Genomic DNA, 6,000 nt, shown 5'->3' on the forward strand with positions numbered 1-6,000 from the left:
AAATAAAAATTACTTCTCACTTAATAAAGGTGTCTATAATTTAACAGTGAATTAGTTATTGTGTTCAACAGTGTAAACCCTGAACTACACCTAAAAAAAATTATTAATTTTATAATTATTGAAAATTTGTAAGAACAAGATTTATTTTATAATTAGAGTAATAGAGTTAATACCCGAGTTGGTCCTCGACTATTAGGATTTCACTATTTTGGTCCTCGACTTTCAAACTTGCTCAATTTTATCCCCAACTATGCAATTGTTATCCAAAATGATCCTAATAATGACTATTTTGGTTTGAACAAAGGACTATTTTAGGTAAAAATTGTATATTTGGGGATGAAATTCAACAAGTTTAGAAGTTGAAGACTAAAATGGTGAAATCCTAATAATCGAAAAACCAAATTGTGTATTAACTCTTATAATTATTTCAAATTTGAAAGTTTGTTAATAGTAAGATCCTACCTTTTGATTTGGTGAGTGTGTTCGTACTTTTTACAGATAAGATATTCTTATTAGACCCTCTCCTTTTACTTTAAATTCTTTTTATATATTGACAGATTCTGTTCATATACAATTAAATTAATAATTTACTAGTAGGAGAATTACATTTCAGTCACTTGATCACCTCTTTTGGGTGTTCTAGAATTTCAAAGTGCAAATGATTATTCATCTTTTTAATATACTTGAATCAGATTGAAATGAAATTGATTAATTTTGGTTTCATTCCTCTTTTTTTTTTAAGCAAACAACGTAGATTAAATCATTCCGAAGATAAGATATTATAGATAAAGTCAAGAGGGTTAGAAAACCACTTCGAACAACCAGACATAGAAACAGACTGTTTAGCTCTGATTCGCTGATCGTTTAGCAAAACATAGAAACACATGAGAGAAACAACTCAATAAGTTTTTAATATCGTCAATAACTAAATGGAAGGAAGACGCTCCCAAGTTTTGTTTCAGACCTTGTACAACCTTGAGCACATTTGTTTCAACTTGTACTTTGTCCAGGTTCATCTCTTTAATCCATCCCAAAGCTTCCCAGATTGCCACTATCTCGGCCTTTTTCGATGTGAACGTGCCTCTCCATTGTATGGCTCTTGTTGCTATAAATCTCTCGTCCTCATCTGTAATGATACAGCCAAAACCCATCATGTTATTAATCTTGTCAATGGCTACATCGACATTAAATTTGAGTTGGAGATTGTTGAAGATTAAAAAAAAAAAAAAAAAAAAAAAAAAACCCATGAGCCTCCATAAATCCCTCGCATAGCTACATTCCACAAAGAGATGTCATATAGACTCTTGATTTGAATTGCACTGAGGACAGTTCTCATCATATCTCACAATTCTCTTCAATAGTAAATCCTTAGTAGGAAGGTAGTCAGTACAAAGTTGTCAAAAGAACATATTCACCTTGGGTGGTAATTTCAATTTATAAAATAGGGCCCACTATTTCTTGTCCTCTTAACGAAGTTCCCCATTCAAAACTCTATAGCAGCTCTTTACAGTGAACCTCCCATCTTCCTCAGGTGACCAAATCAGCTTGTTGTCAGATTGTTGCACAGCCAGGGGAGTTTTTAAGATTAATTCAGTGTCTCTATTGTTGAAGATAGCTTTGATAATCTCCACATCCCACCTCATGTCCGAGCTGTCTCTAAGGGTGTTAACTGTGGAATTTTCCAACAAATGATAAGGAAATGTTGTAATAGTTGGGTTGATCTTATCAGGGAGCCACTTATCCTTCAAAATCTGTATAGTGTTACTGTTAGAATATTTTTATTCTAATCTTATTGTGGCCCATGTATTAAATGATCTGGATAATTAAAATTTCATTGTGATAGGTAATGGGAATAAAATATGTAACAGATAAGGGGTTATTATTCCTCTCTCCCTGGCTTTCAATGAGGTTATTGAAGCATATTTAATTGTATGGGTTTATGGCCCATTATTGCCGTACTTTCAATAATCAATATTAGAATATCGGTTATATGTTAAGCATGCAATAAGGGCATAGACTATTTTCCTATCCTATCACCTTGAAAACTTAACGTGAAAGACCAGAGGGAAAAAGTTTTTTGTAAACACAAAGAACAGGAAGTTGTGAAGAAGAAAGGACTCAATGCTTCATCAAACTCCATGGAATCAAGTTAGTATTTTAATGCTTCCTATGAAAGTATTGGTTGAATCATTCAATGCCTATTATAATAGTCTTACAGTTACCTCTACCCACTCTCCATCTGTTGTGATTCCTGATTAATTCTTTTGTTTCCAGAAAACTACTCTATATGAATGATGGGTTAGAACCTTTCCGAGCGTCAAGGAAAGTGGAGTTAGGGTAATCTCCATATAAATTATGGGTGATTGATTAATCTCCATGACGGTTTGCACAAAATGGCAATGTTGAAATTCCTGAGATTACTGAAGCCCAATCCCCCCCCCCCCCCCCCCCCCCCCCCCCCCCCCCCCCCCCCCCCCCCCCCCCCCCCCCCCCCCCCCCCCCCCCCCCCCCCCCCCCCCCCCCCCCCCCCCCCCCCCCCCCCCCACCCCACCCTAATTCCTTTGGAACACACGAATTCCCCCAAGCTTTCCCGTGAATTCCCTTATTTCTTTTCGAATTCCCCTTCCACCAATAAGTATTCATGGTAGTTTCAATATCCTTAATCAACTCTTTTGGCAAAAGGAACACTCACATAGCATAAGAAGGTAAAGCTTAGATGATGCTTTGAGAAGAACTTCCCTCCCCGCCCTAGAGAGAAACCTATGACTCCACCCTCGAATTCTCCCTAATATTCTGTCTTTTAAGAAACAAAAAATATGCATTTTGTTCTTACCAATCAACAAGGGTAACCAAGATACTTACTACTTCCACCATCCCTCCCAACACCCAGTAACTCTACCACTCTCTCCTTCATATCTTCCCCAACATTGCTACTGAAAAACAGGGGTGATTTATCAAAATTCACAATCTGACTAGATGCATCAGCGTTACTAGTTTAGAAGGACTTTTAAGTTGACAATTTCATTTTGGTTGGCTTTGAAAAAGATAAAGTTGTCATCCGCGAATAATATGTGGGAAATGGCATGGGCAGACCTAGCTATAGAAATACCATGAATTTTCCCCTCACTCTCATATCTCCTCAAAATGGCACTAAAGCCTTCAGTAATAAGCAAAACCAAATACGGAGAGATGGGATCTCCCTACCTAAGGCCTCTCTTAGGAACAATAGGACCAACTTCCTCCCCTTGATTCAAGACAAAATATTCAACAGTTGATACACAATGAATAATAAGATTAATCCACCTCTCATGAAAACCCATTTTTTCATTATTGCCTGGAAGAAAGGCCACTCAACTCTATCGTCAACCATTCTCATATCTACTTTTAGAGTTGCAAAGCCAACCCTACCTTGGGATTTTCTTTTCAAGAACAATTGCATCTCAAAAGCTATCATAATGTTGTCAGTAATTTTCAGAAATCAGATTGCTGAAAATGCATTTTAGTCTATTTGCAAAAGCCTTAGTGACAATCTTGTATGCCATAGTACAAAGAGCGATGAGTCTGAGATCAACCAAGGTTTCAGGATTGGTTTTTTTAAGGAATCAGGACTATATGGGTTTGATTTAAGCCCTTAGGGAGAATACCAGTACAAAGGAATTCCTTACATCAATTCACTAAACTCTCCCCAACAATGTCCCAGTAGGTATGAAAAAACCTGGGTTTAAACCATCAATACCTGGGCTTTCATATATCCAGGTGCATGCTGAAAGCGGCATTGGTTCTATTGCTCCAAGATATGAAGGAAGGTTAGTTGTGCCCTAGAGAACTCTTGCACACCATAAGCATCTGTTCTACCTTTGAGCTGCTCCATTTGCTTCCTACTAACTTCAATTTTTTGTTGAAAGTTGCAGTTGTAGTTCTTCCCCCATTTTCATATTGCCGAACTACAAACCTCAAATCTAGAGTAGAGGTTTTGCTCCATAGTGATTTTCCATCTATTATCAACAATATTTTGACACTGCTTTTCCTTGTACCAACAGTTTTCGAACCGAAATCTTTTCCTCTTGATGACACAGAATGTAGGTATTGGCCAAATCGCTAAGGGGAGATGGTCGCCAAGAGGGGTTACAAACGAGATTGCCTTAGCTTCCAAGTCATTTTTCATTAACTAATATGCGATATATCTTTTCTCTAACCCAATTCGGACCTCCCCTTCCCCTTTCCCATGTGAATTGATAACCCTAGAACTCGAACTCTCTGAGGCCACTACTTTCCACAGCTTCCTTGAAACCGTTCATAAGCCAAAGGAGATGAGAACATTTACCAACTTTCTCGGCTGGGTGGATGATACCGTTGAAGTTGCCCACTGTAATCCAAGGAAGATCACTCTGGTTGAAGAGGTCTTTGAGAAGGTTCCACGAGTAGCGCCGTCTATGTCTTTCCGAGCATCCATAGAAATCGGTGAAACACCACACATGAGGGGAGTTTTCCAAAGTCATAGTGGCATCTATATGGTTTTCAGAGAAAGCAGTAATGGTTACGTCTACCTCCTTTTTCAAGAGCAAAGCTAAGCTTCCACTAAAACCAACACTATCAACCACAAAAATATAATCAAAGCTCAACTTAGTTCTAACAAAATCCATCTTTTGGGATCCTAGTTTGGTTTCCATTAGAAACAAAATAACAGGCTTATTGGATTGGACTAAGTCCAATAAAACTTGAACTTTTGCCTGGTTCCCAAGCCACGACAGTTCCAAGATATGAAACTCATTGTTGTAGGCGGGCATGTGAAATAGGGCCCGCCTCTTTACACCATCCAAAATCATTTCCTCACAAACAAACTCCTCCTCTTAGACTTCACTTGGTCCAACATCGTCCATTCTTTTCCTTTTTTTGCTCCTAGGCAAAGATTTCCGCCTGGAATGGGTTGAGCTCAACCTTTCTTGAGTTTGAAGTAAGGCCCAAACAGATTGGGGTACATTGGTCTGCTGAAAATGGGGTAGAACTATTGGACCATTAGGCAAAACCTCCGATTCCCCCATTAAATGTACATGCTAATCGTTGTCATCAGCCTCATTAATGTCATTTAATTCCTCCTTAGGGAGTTTCTCACGCGTTTCCTCAATGCTGGATGAAAACTACTGTTGACCTTCAGTTTCTATGGACGAGGTACTGTTACCTTCCTTTTTGAGACATCTCCTTTGTCACTATGTTTGAAGCCAGTGTTGTCCCATCATCAGCAATTGACGTCTCCTTTGAGCTTTTAGCTCCGGGTCGAATGGCTTCTCTGAGGCAGATGGCTGAATTTCGAACATCTTCTGGCAATATTTCTTCGCATGACGTATCATTCCACACAAGAAGCAGAATGTAGGTAATCTTTTGTACTTAAAATCAACCCATTTTGCCGCACCTCTAGGGGGTTTCACCTTCATGCGGCGTCTCAAAGGAAGTGAGCTGTCCAGACCCACACAGAATAGGGGATAAATACCAGAAAGAAAACAAATGTTGAGATGTGGGTTGAAGAGCAGATCTGTCACTTTCCTTAAGCATTTAAAGATTACTTTTCTCACTGGTTGGATTAACTATTGATGCTCCTAGGGATAAAAGATGAGTAATAAATACTTCAGAAGGGAGATAAACAAGTGAGTAATGTAAGGACATTAATGAAAAGGACAAAAGGGTGGGTTTACTAAACCTATCCGCACCTTTAATTAGGGATCCACTAACTTCATTATTGCCTTGAATTAGGGATCCATTGTCTCCCCATTATCTGTCATTATTATCCTTATCCAGAAAGTGGTGCAAATAATTAAAGAAGGAAATTTCAGGATTAGTGCATTGATGGAATGCAACTATATAAAGCCATCTTATCCCCTCACTGCTTGACATTAAGTCTCATACACCATCTGAGGGAGTTGAGTCAAGTGAGAGAAAAATAATCAGGAAGCTCAAGCATCTGGAGCAATTCAGGCAATCATCAAACAAATAACTATGGCTGGA

This window comes from Ipomoea triloba, chromosome 7, assembly GCF_003576645.1.
Source record: "Ipomoea triloba cultivar NCNSP0323 chromosome 7, ASM357664v1".
Lineage (NCBI taxonomy): Eukaryota > Viridiplantae > Streptophyta > Magnoliopsida > Solanales > Convolvulaceae > Ipomoea > Ipomoea triloba.